Source organism: Thamnophis elegans, chromosome 6 (genome assembly GCF_009769535.1).
Source record: "Thamnophis elegans isolate rThaEle1 chromosome 6, rThaEle1.pri, whole genome shotgun sequence".
NCBI classification, from domain to species: Eukaryota; Metazoa; Chordata; class Lepidosauria; order Squamata; family Colubridae; genus Thamnophis; species Thamnophis elegans.
Genome location: NC_045546.1, coordinates 59,522,450 through 59,535,075, shown reverse-complemented (window position 1 = coordinate 59,535,075; position 12,626 = coordinate 59,522,450).

Below are 12,626 nucleotides of genomic sequence, written 5' to 3'. Positions count from 1 at the left end.
GGGCGTGGCCTCCTTTGTGGGAGTGGCTTGCTACCCATGTGACCGGATGGGAGTGGCTTGCCACCCATGTGACCGGATGGGAGTGGCTTGCTACCCATGTGACCGGATGGGAGTGGCTTGCTGCCCATGTGACCGGATGGGAGTTGCTTGCCACCCATGTGACCGGATGGGAGTGTCCAAGACAATGTCACTGAATTCTTTCCCCCAATGGATGAACTACAATATGATTAAAATAAGTACAAAAACAATAAAAGAGCTACTTACAGATGGAAGATGCCTGTTCTTGCCAGTCTTCAGAATCACGGACTCCAATGAATGGGCTGCACAAAGAAGAGACACAGAAAGCAAGACTTTAATTGCATGCACTGCATTGGAATGAAACCAGCACACAAAATAATAGAAAAGGAAAATTACTCTCCTTTTTTGCGTCTTCTGCACCACTGCCTCACCATCTTGCTCCAAAAACCTGCACAAAGGAGAAGCTTTGCACACACAGAAGCTTGCAGGTGGGTGGGTGGAGCCACCTGCCACTGCTACTACTGGTTCGGCTGATCTGGCCTGAACTGGCAGCAACCCATCCCTGTTTTTCTTGTGTATTTCATATAAATATCCAGAACTAGTCCTCTTTGCTTGTTTCAATTTTGTTTATACAAAATTAAAATATAATAGAAATAACAGAGGAGGAGAAGGAGGGGAAGAACATAATAAACTGGGTTATCCATCTACCTCTATCTACAGTATAAAGAGGTTAATGGAGAGAGAAAAGTTTCCATATTGGCAGGAAGGAATTAACATTTGGGGAGTAATGGGCAAATAATAAACATGTCATCATCAGAACAGAAACTCTCTCCCATCAAAAGGACAGATCTTGTATTATCGTGACATCTGTTTCACCATTTTGGTGTGATCCAAATGCCTAGGAACAGGGGAATATGAAAACAAGACATGTCCATTATTACCATACTGTATTGATTATCTTGCTTCTCCTTCACCACAACACTAGGAAAGGTATGATTATGGCTGGAGATATCTAATTCTACAAAGAAATGGAGAGTGGAAATGTGCCCGTAGGACAGGGGTCACCAACCTTTCGGACCTCAGGGACCACTAAATTCATAATTTTAAATCCTGCAGCCCACTAATATGAATCCAGTGCACTGCTCGCTGAAGTGCCTGGACTCCCAGTGATGGGATGGGGTCCTTCAGGCACTTAGTTTGGCAGCCTGTTTCTGTAAATGTAAACACTCAAAGAGCCATTTGGACCTGTTTCCCACAGAAAACAAAATACCAGGATCTCTCATCTCTCTCTCTCTCATCTCTCTCATCTCTCTCTGTATCTCTCTCTCTCTGTATCTCTCTGTATCTCTCTCTCTCTCTCTCTCTCTCTCTCTCATCTCTCTCATCTCTCTCTCTTAGTATATATTTCTCTCTCTTTCTCTCATCTCTCTCTCTCATTTCTCTCTTTGTCTTTCTTTCTTTCTCTCTCTCTCTCATGGGCCTGCCAGTGTCTTGGGGCGGAGAGGAAGTCATGCATCTCCCAGTTGTGCAGCACCAACAAGAGCTGGAAAAAACACCTGTGAGTTGAAACTTCGCTCCCACTCTAGAATATGGAGCAAATCTCCATCCCATGCCCTTCCCTTCTCAGGCCAGGCAAGGAGTGAGTGGTAGGGGAAGGTGAGTGGAGGGGCCCCTTGGAGTCTTCAAATCTTTTGAATACCAGTGACCTTAAAATAATAACACTATTAATATCTACAGTATACCAGCAAACAATTTTTAAGCAATCTCATGGGAGCCTAATAAACAGTACTTTATCCTTTTTAAAACTTTAATACATCTAAATTTAAATATAATTCTGGTCAGAGACACTTCAAAAGGCCAGGTGAGGAAAATACCCATTATGGCTTGGCTATTCTAGGACAACTAATGGTATAAATGATAGCATTTTGGAGAGAGAGAAAGAGAGATAATTCAAATATGAATTTGAGATCAATTCACAGGTCTGCAAAAAAAATTTTTTCGAGAGCTGTTTTGGTTATTCAATATAATCTTTATGTTTTTTGGTGCACTGAATCCGAAAATGACCTCCATTTTGTCATAGGACATCACATTTCCTGACAAGTTAGGTAACTATGTTAAATAAGGCAATACCTCAAAATAAATGGAAATAGACGTATAAAATTAAAGTTTTATTACAATATTTTCATGAAAATCCTTTTTTGAACTGAAATGAGCTCACCTACACACATTAAACTTGATTCTTCTTCCTTGTGAGGCTCCTCTTGGTGCATTTACACTTGTGAGTAGTATCTGGAATGTCTCTTTGAAGCATCCAACAGTAGTCTGCCATCATTGTAATGCTCCATTTTCCCTGGTATCTCCTTTCCATCTGTTTAATGTCTTGATGGAATCGTTCACCTTATTCCTCACTCACATCTCCCAAATTTTCAGGAAAGTAGTCAAGGTGGGACTGGAGGAAATGCACTTTCAATCTCATCAGCTTGAAATGCTTTCAGCATTCTTCCGACGATCTTTTTGTAGTGAGGATCTTTGTTATTGCCTAAAAATTTCTGTACGACTTCTTTAAATGCAATCCACCCTTCTTTTTGAGGATCCGTCATGGTATTGACAAACGCTTGATCAACTATAAGCCTTCTAATGTCTGGTCCGACAAACACACCTTCCTTCAATTTTGCCTCCGACAGGCATGGAAACTTGGTGACCAAGTATTTGAAACATTCTCCATCTCTTGGAAGTGATTTTATGAGTCGCTTCATCAATCCCAATTTTATGTGGAGAGAAGAACTTTATGGGAAGGTACCAAAGTTTCTCAGAGGACATTTTTTTCACTGACGATTAACACCCTCAGCTGCCAACTCTTCTTGGTCTATTGATTTTGCTGGTCTTCGACTGTCCCATAAACACAGAAAACAAGGATATTTGATATACCCAGCTTGTTGCCTAAGCAGCATGCACAAGACCTTCAAGTCCCCACACACTTGCCAATCATGGTCTTCATATTTAAGTTTACGAAGAACCAATTCCAAGTTCTTGTGGGTTTACTTCAAGTATACGGAATGACCTACAGGTATGGAAGCGTAAAAACCGTTGTGAGTAAAACTGCTTTGAGACTTCTTTTTGAAGAATCTATAAAAAAGATGCCATTGCTCTGAATCATATTGGATTTTAAATTGACTCATCAGACCTTCGACATCGATGCAATAAACCAACTTGTCTTCCTGGGCGAAGTAAGGAACGAACTCTTTTTCACGATATCTGAACCATGAAAATGACACTCCTGGTGTCACGGCTCCTTCACTTAATAATCAAGAAAGAAACCACTCAACTCCATTTTGTAGAATTAAGAGTACTTTTACTGATTATAAGTAATTAGAAGCTAAGCAAAGCTGGATCTGAGCAAAAGGCGTGAAAGCATTAGATATCAATACATGATTCATTCCCCTCCCCTTGGTACCCCAGTCCATAGTCCAATCATATATCTCCAAAGCTGTCAGGTGGGAGACAAATTCAAAAATCATCATCAGGTTGGTATGCTGGATAGTTGGCCTTGGCGGGAAACTCCCCTCCTTCCACATGCACAAACGAATGGTGAGAACAAGTCCCAATTAGCAGTCCTCCTGCACAGATTATTTCCCTCACCCAAATACCATGCCCCCCCATTTCAATGGCAGCCGAAAAGCAAGTAGCAAAACAGAGGCTGACATCTGGCAACAATAAATTCCTGCTTTTCAGCCTTGATCTGAGTAACTCAGCGGCATCTTTGGGAAGATGCAAGTCTCTTACCATATCATTCCTCTCCTCCAGAGAAAACAATTTTGGTCTTGTATCATCTTCAAAGTCAGAACTTGATTTGTCATCTGGTTCAGGTATGACTTCACCTTCATTGGAGCTAGGTATCTCTTCCAAGGTAGCAGGGGGCTTGGGTACTGGTATATCTGTGCCATGGGGGATGGGACAAATTGCTGAGTGAAGATTGGGGTATGAAATGGAATGCTTCCATTTGGAATTAAACCCTTTCACATCGCATGAACAAAAGTAATAGTCATCACTATGGTTCTTTTGCTCTCGCCATACCATAGGAATCCCATAACGGAAATATTTTTTTCTTACCCTTGAACCAGTTTCGGAGGTCCTCAACACACTGTTTGCACACTTTATGAGGCACCCAAACTTTATTTTGATCTCCAATTTTTAGTCCAAATTATGCAAAATATACTTTTTTCACAAAGTCTGTAATATTCTGCTGTTGCTTCAACACTGTATATTCACCACAGATGAAACAGAAACTGTCTGGCGAATTAATACACTTTCAAGGAGCCATAACATAACGGTTGAAGAATGACAAGCTAAAATGAATTGTGATGAAAAAGTGTGAACAGCCTAAAACCAAGAACCTGATGATGATTCATGCACAAGTGTGGCATGCAGGAGAGAGCAGCTCTGTTTCTGTACACAGTGCTGGCCACGCCCCCTGTACTGACTGGAGATTCTCCTATCTGCTCTGTGTCTCCCTCCCACTGGATTCTTCAGGAAAGATTAACCCCTTCTACCATTAGAAGCACAGACTTAAAACTTGCTTAGCTTATGTATATATTGCTGACCATCAGATTTACAGTGCTATTTTTTTTTACATAACTCAGACAAACCATCTAAGATTTTTTTGGCATTTTATATCTTAAATGCACTTGTGAATTAATAGTAATTTGGACTCTAAATTTGGTTAAAAACCCATAATATAAAAAAATACCAAAAATTAAAAAAAAATGATAAATTTTAAGACAATTTTGCATGTTGTGGCAAATCATGACATCTAGGGATTTTTTCAATATTTTATTTGTTTTCCACCATAGAAAACCAACATAACACTTCAACCCTCCATACACCCTTTCTTCTCCACCTCCAACTTTCATTTCTCCCCTCCAGCATTCCCCTCTTCTACTTCCCCTCCCCCTCAAACATTCCTTTCTCCCTTTCCCTCCATCTCACCCTCCTTACATTCCCCTCTCACTCCCTCTCTACTCCTCCCTCTTCTTTCCCTCTACTCCTCACTTCGGTGTATTTCTACTATTCATTAATCTATTCGATTTGTATTTTATACTAAAATTGAAAGAAAAGAAAAAAAAGAAAAGAAAAGGAAAAGAAAAAAAAAAGAAAAAGGAGCAACAGTATACAAGTGCGTTCTTATTGTTTTGGAAATTGAAACTATGTTTCCCCCCTCCCCCCTCCCCCCAGTAAACCCCCCTCCCTACCCCCCTTCCGACTTCCCAGATCCCATACCCGGCATAGCTTTTTATCAAACACAGTCTAGAGTATATTAGAACCAAATAGGTTAAAAATTAAAAGATAAAAGAAAAAGGAAAAAAGAATGGAATAAAAAAAACAAAAAAAAGGGAAAAATCAATAAATTCTCTACATTGAGCTCAGCTTCCCATCATTATTAGAACTTAAACAATGTACATCATTCCTGATCTCAATTAATTAATTGCTTGCAGGATTTCAAACTATATTGAAACCAAATAAGTTAATCAAATAGAATTCTACTCTAGCTAGGGGCCTTATCTCTTTATCTAAATATCTGTCTATTTCCAAACCTTTAATTTGTCCCTTTTATACCTCCTTCTCTATGAAGCAATTTAAACACATCTCAAATACTTCTCTCGGTTTCCTTTTCCAACTCTTCTCGTCCTGCCTCTACCCGTGTCCATATATATATTTTATTTTCATCCGTACTCCTCTCATATTTGCTCCACCTTCCTGCAAACTCCCTGGGTATATCCTTCCAAACATTATATTCAAGTAACAGTTTATATAAAAATCAACTTACTTTCTGGCTCAAAATAAGCTCTAATTCAACCTTCACTACCCTCCCATCTACACCACACTTCCCAACTCCATTCAACCTAAACCACGATCCAGGAACACCACGATCTCCGCCCTCCTCACCCTAGAAAATAAATCATGAGCAATTTATATAAAAGTTCAGAGTTATCCATCAAGTCTTTTTTAAGTCCCATACAATATATTTTCCGAGGAAATCAACATCAGTTCTTTCAGTCTTAATGTCTCTTCATCGATATACAACTATACCATTTTATGCAAGACAGAAGTCACAAAGTATTGTTCAAGTTAAGAATTAAGCAAATGTTTTGGAAGCACGACTAAGTCCTTGTTCTCTGCTCTTCTGCCCTTCCGGAGGGGGAAAGCGATACCTCCTGCCTTGTAGTTGTGTGTTTTGTTGTTTCTCTTCTACTTCTCCTTGTCTTTCTCCAAGTCCAGGTAATTCAGGATGTCCCGCCTTTAGGATCTTATAATAAAAATCTCGGGCTTCCCAAACAGAGTTGAGACGATGTTTTTGGTCATCAAATGTAACTATAATACCAAATGGCACATCCCATCTGTACTATATCTGACAAATTCTGAGTTCTTTAGTTAGAAAAGCATAGTCTCTCCTGGCTCTTAACATTTGGGATGGTATTTCTTTGAAAACGATCAAGTCCTGTCCATCAATTCGCAGCCTGTTATTATAAAACTCTTGTAATATTGCATTTCTGGATTCTCTTGTAGCGAAATATATAATTATATCTCTCGGAAGCTGTCTCTGTTTTGCCACCCACGAATTATGGCGGTAAATTTTTTGGATCTGCCAATCAAAGTTGAGTCCCGGACTTCCCACCAAACGACTGAAAGCCTCAGAAAAAGTCTGTTTCAAATTCTCCTGTTCATTTTCATGCAATCCCCTAACTCTTATTGCAAACACCATCTTTTTATAATTTGTCATAACAAGTTGTTTTTCTGCGTTTTCAACTTCCTGTTGCAACACTTCAATTTTAGATGTCAGGTTAGAATTAGCTTCCTCCAAGAGCTCCAGTTTATCTTCCATTCCAGCAATATAATCTGTCATTACAGTTATGACTCCTATCATATCCTCCTTTGTTGGAGCAATCTTGGCATCAAGCTTGTCACATAAGTCCGAAATAAGTTGCTTCATTTCCTCTCTAAATTCTTTAAGAGTTTCAAAAAGAAATTCTTTCGTTAACAAATCTCCAGTAGAGGGCGTAGAAGGCAAGAGCTGCGGCTTTGTAGCAATTGCTTGGAATGTATTGTTAAAAAAATGTCTCGGCTGCTTTGATTTAGGAGCCATTATAAAAAGGAAACAAACAAAGTCTCTGCTCACATTAGTTTAAGATAAGGTACTTTCAATAAACTTTTGGCAATTGATAAAGAGAAGTCTTCAAGGAAACAGGGCTAATTAATTTGTGAGAAGTTATTCCCTTGATTCTGTGCCAGGAAGGTGGAAATATATCGTATAACAAATGCGGAAGCTATAAAATCGCCATTTTAAAAAACAATTAAACAAAGGAGTTTTTTATAAAATTGAAGCTGGTATTTTGAATAATAATAAAAAAAAGGTTCTCAGGAATGGTCGCTGCTCGGATTGATTTTAAATAACTTAGTTTCAAAAATTTGTCCTGGGGGGGGGGGGTAACTTGCCTTGAGCTGAAAAAATACAGCTGAGAAGATCTGGCCAGAGTGAATGACTCAGCTTTTGTTGAACCTTCTTCTCCGTTCACAGCCAAAAAAAAAAAAGCTGTGAACTACAAAGAGGATTCTAACGACTGAGTCCCTCCCTGCTTCTTTCTTGCCTGAAAAAAGAGATATCTATAGATCTATATATCTATAGATATACGAACCAGAACTCTGAGGGCAGCTCCGTTGAGCTACCGGCGACAGCAACCCCTCCCCCCGGAAGCCCAATATTTTATTTGTTTTCAGCACACCAAAATACATGGAAATTAGATGAAAATAATCAAACAGCTTTTTAGTCGCAGACCTGTGTTGTTAGTATTATCAGATCTGAGTGAAATTAATGTTTATCCTGCCCATTCTAAAAATAACTGCTTAAAGCATATTTGCAAATTAATTATTTTTTATAAAACCATCCTACCTATCCAGTGCTCTCTCTTCTACAAGAGAAAATACATCTTACAAAGTTTTCTCACTAGGTCCCTCCATCATATTCTACTGTGTCCTTCTGACATAAAGCTGACCAGGAATTCCTTATAGAACACACATACTGCATATGGACAATCCATAATGCTAATAATAATACATTAGATTTCCTTTTAAAAATTCCTTAACATCTTCTGAGCTAGAAAAGAGTTTCCATTACAATAACCAATTAGAAACATACCATTTGTAAACAATCCCAATTGAAAAACAACGAGAAATAAAATTACATTTCTAATTTTCCCCTAAACTGACACTAATGCTAAATAGATTACCAACAGCATCTAAGATGTGTAACTATGAATCAACTGAGAAGAATGATTTACATCAATTTTTCCCCAACCACATGTATTGGATTTCAATTCCTATCATATCAGGAACATTAACTGAGTTGCTAATCCTTGATCCTTAAGTATCCCATAATGTTTTGGCACCAGTGGGGAAAAGGGAAGAAATGACCCCCCCCCAAAAAAAAACAACAATCATGTATGATAAAATATTCATGCAAATGCCAGAATTTGTGTGTGTGTGTCTGTGTGTCTGTCTGTCTTTTATTATTTTTATAAATAACTTAAGGCAGCAAACATACCAAATATTCCTTACTCCTCCTACTTTCCCCATAATACCAACCCTGTGAGGTGGGTTGAAAAAGAATGATTGTCCCAAAGTCACCTAGCCAGCCTTCATGCATAAGGCAGGAGTAGAACTCACTGTCTCTCAATTTCTAACCTGTTATCTTAACCATTAGACAAACTTCGCTCTCTTACAAACTTAAATAGACAATAGGGGGCAACTACATATGGTACTAGGGTATTTGAATAATAATGTCATTATGTCTGTGTTGTCAATTGGGAAAAATGCAGTTTGCTGCAGATGTCACTGATACAGTGGCACGCTGTATATTGAGGGCTGGATCTGAAAAGCAGTTTCTACTTAGAACATGAAGCAGCTAAACATATTCTTTCAAAATTTGTTCCTCCACAGTTACAGAAACAGGACTTATCCCTGTTTATCCCTTGAATTCTGTCCTATGCAATGCATCAAAAATAGTTTCCATTAAACTCTCAAGACTTATTCAGAGTAAGTGTGCATAGAATTGCAATCTGAATAGCTTAGAAGCAGTGAAAAGATACTTTAAAAAGCACACCCCATAAACAAATCACACATATCCCAAAGAACTTTGGAAGAGCTTCTAAATATCTATCAACAAAAATGAAAAAGAAGAAAATGGTTTCTGAAGTAATAGTGAACAAGTATCCTACTTTGTGGTCCACATCAATGAATATCTGGGTGGATAAACTTAATAGTACATCAATAGCAATTCATTTACTTCACAGGAAGGCAGCATTCATGGCATTGCCAAGCACAAAACATTTGAAAATCTAACCCTAACCCACCTGCAACATCTTGGAGAGTTCCCAGCAAGAAGAGAGCTTGCTCTATGTTTCAAAGTAGTTTAAATTTTCTTACTCCTAATAGTGATCTTAACTTCTATCCTGTCCCTGTGAAGCAGGTCTCTTTGTAAGGGACACATTTTTATCTGAATATTTGTATTTCACTGAGGTTCTCTTATTTCCAGATGGATTCTTAGTTGCTTCTGGCATGAGGCCATAAGTAAGCATGAAATATTTAATTGAGAATGTACCAGTTCCCAGACAGGTTAAAGGAGTTTCAGTCTGTATATAAGATTTTGGTTTGGGTGATCTTCACAATATGAAGTTCAGGACTTATTTGGTATTTCCTCTTTGAAGCTAATATTCTGATAGTTGCTCAAATCTATCAGAGCCAATGGAAACTGGACCAGGAGAAAAATGCTATGAATGGTCCACAGAATGTATAACTTTATGGCATTCTTTGCATTGTAATATAATTTGTTTGGTTGTACATAATTTGTAAAGTTTAAAATATTATTATTAACAAAACAAGATTAAACACACCATAGTTTGAAATAGTAATAAATGAAACCTCTATGCTGTTTGAACACAGCACAATGTATGCATATGAACAGGTTAGGTATTTTAATGGGTTTTAATATTTGTCTTTCCCAAAATATATCTTAAAAGACAAGATGAATTATTTTCACTGTCATTTTCCTTGCACTCATATAATTCTTCTATAGATGGATGTTTTCCTTATTATTTGAATGACTAGTGAGTCTGATTTTCAGCTGGGACACAATCAAATTGAGTTTATATGGAAGGATATCTTGTAATTATGTATGTGTGTAATTTTGTCCTAGAGGTGAGCATTTTTTCCTAATATTAAAATCTTTAAATAGTGGGATGACAGGATCATATCAGTGTGCACATGTGGTGACATCATGAAGTTGTTATAGGTATGAAAGCATTATAAATATGGTAAAATAACAGACCTGCATAAGATATTTTTTTCCACTTTTACTAGGAAAACAGATTACCATCTTGAATGTTGCGAAAAACCAGGTCTATAAAAAGCAAAATTGTGTTGCATCTCAAATTGCTTTTAACCTATTTTTTTAAAGTAATAGCTTTTTCTATCCTCCTCCACCAATTCTGTGAAGTATAGATAATTGTAGTGTGTACACACACACACACACACACACACACACACACACACACGTTCTGTATTTTGAATTTGATTTGGAGTACGTAAGAAGAGAGGAGCCAATCTTGAAGAGATAAAAAGAAAGTGGCTTGGTACTTTTCTTATTGCTTGTTAGACATATATTGTTTTCACTTTAAGAGTTCAAGGTAGAATAAACGATAACCCTTTTCCAATGTTATCACCATAAAAATAATAGAGACAGTGAGCTGAGAGATAGTGCTTGCTTAAGCACACTTCAGAGCCTATTGTTGCATATGTATTATGCACTTTGGATATAAAAATCTGGTTAAATATTTAAATAGATCAAGTGTGGTTTAATAAAAAAAAATTCAAGCTTGACCCACTCTTTTCTTTTGTTTTAATTTATGATTTATGCTTCAGAGAAGATACTGGTAATTATTTTGCAAAAATTGAATATTAACAATAACAAAATTAAAAAATTCTGAAAAAAAATTATACCAGATTAAAACATAAATAAAAATTGGAATGTTGCATTTTTTATTTTTTAAAAAACTAAAAACTCACTAAATTGAAATAAATTTATTGCAGCTTGTATTTCTGTACAAATAGCAAACACATTGAAATGATAAACAGGCAGCGTGAACTTAATGGAATCAATAGGTTACCTATAAGGGTTTATAATTCATTTATACCCGAGGTGGGTTGCTGCCAGTTTGGCTGAACCGGTAGTGGAATTCAGGCCTGGGTTGCAGAACTGGCAGCAACCCAGGCCTGCCACGCCCCTGAAATGGTTCCCTTGCTGCTGCTTGGTCACTGCAATTTTGGCGATGAGGCAGCAGCCCAGCAAGCTTTGCAGTCATGTGGCTGGGCAGAGGGTGGGAGGAGGGGTGCAATACCCTGCCACTTGGAACTTGCTGGGACATCCACCCGCCCTCTGGTCTGGAGCATCAGTCCCGCTTGCTTCCTTCCTTCTGCCTTGTAATACTACTTGTAATATTTATAACATAAAATCCTTAGTGTAACAATAAGATTATTCAAAGCCAAAGTATTAAATCTTTTGCTGAATGGGAAATAATATACTACAATAGGGAATGAGAGTGAAGGCGAGGAAGGAAGGAAGGAAGGAGGGAGGGGGGAGAAAGGAGGGAGAGAGGGAGCTGGGAATGAGATGGAAGGAAGGATAGAAGCAAGGAGATGGGAATGAGAGGGGAGGAGAGGAAGAAAGAGTGAGCACGCCCATCACACAGCCTGCTTATGATTGCTCTTATCTATTGAATGAATGGCTGAATGCTGTCTGGCTTTAAATTGAATGGGGTCTTAATTCTGCAGTGGGCGGTCTCCTAATGCGTGTGTGTGTGTGTGTGTGTGTGTGTTGTGTAGGGGGGAGTATGAGAGAAAGAGGGAGGGAGGGAGGGAGGAGAGAGAGAGGGAGGGAGGGAGGAGAGAGAGAGGGAGGGAGGAATATGTATTTATGCACGCATGTGTATTCGGGTGGTCGGGAGAAATTTTAAAAACTTTGGCGTGAATCGCTTTTCAATTATTTGTCTCCAAAGGTGTGCACACATGCACATGGGTCCATCCACTGCTTCCACTTGCTTCTCCCACTCTTTCCCGCTGCTTTCATCAAATCGACAGGAGAATCTCTGGGGCTTTGGCATCCAGTAGATTGGGAAGGGAGAAGTGGGTTTGCACTCGCTGCCAAGTGGTAGGTTTTTAGGGGAACTGAATGTGGGACCCCAAAGCCCCAGCTCCCTGATTAAAGAGGGAGGGAGGGAAGGAGGAAGGAAGGAAGGAGCTGGAAATGAGATGGAAGGAAGGAGATGTGAATGAGAGGGGAGGGAGGGTGGGTGCGTGGGAGGGAGGGAGGAAGGAAGGAAGAAATAATTGCATGTGCCCCAAATAATGTTTAGGAAGGAAGGGAGGCAGGGAGAAAGGAAATATTCTAATGCATTATTACTAGTATGTTTATTAAGAAGATACATTCAAATATTAAGAACTAAAAACTATTCTCTCTCTCTCTCTCTCTCTCTCTCTCTCTCTCTCTCTCTCCTATATTG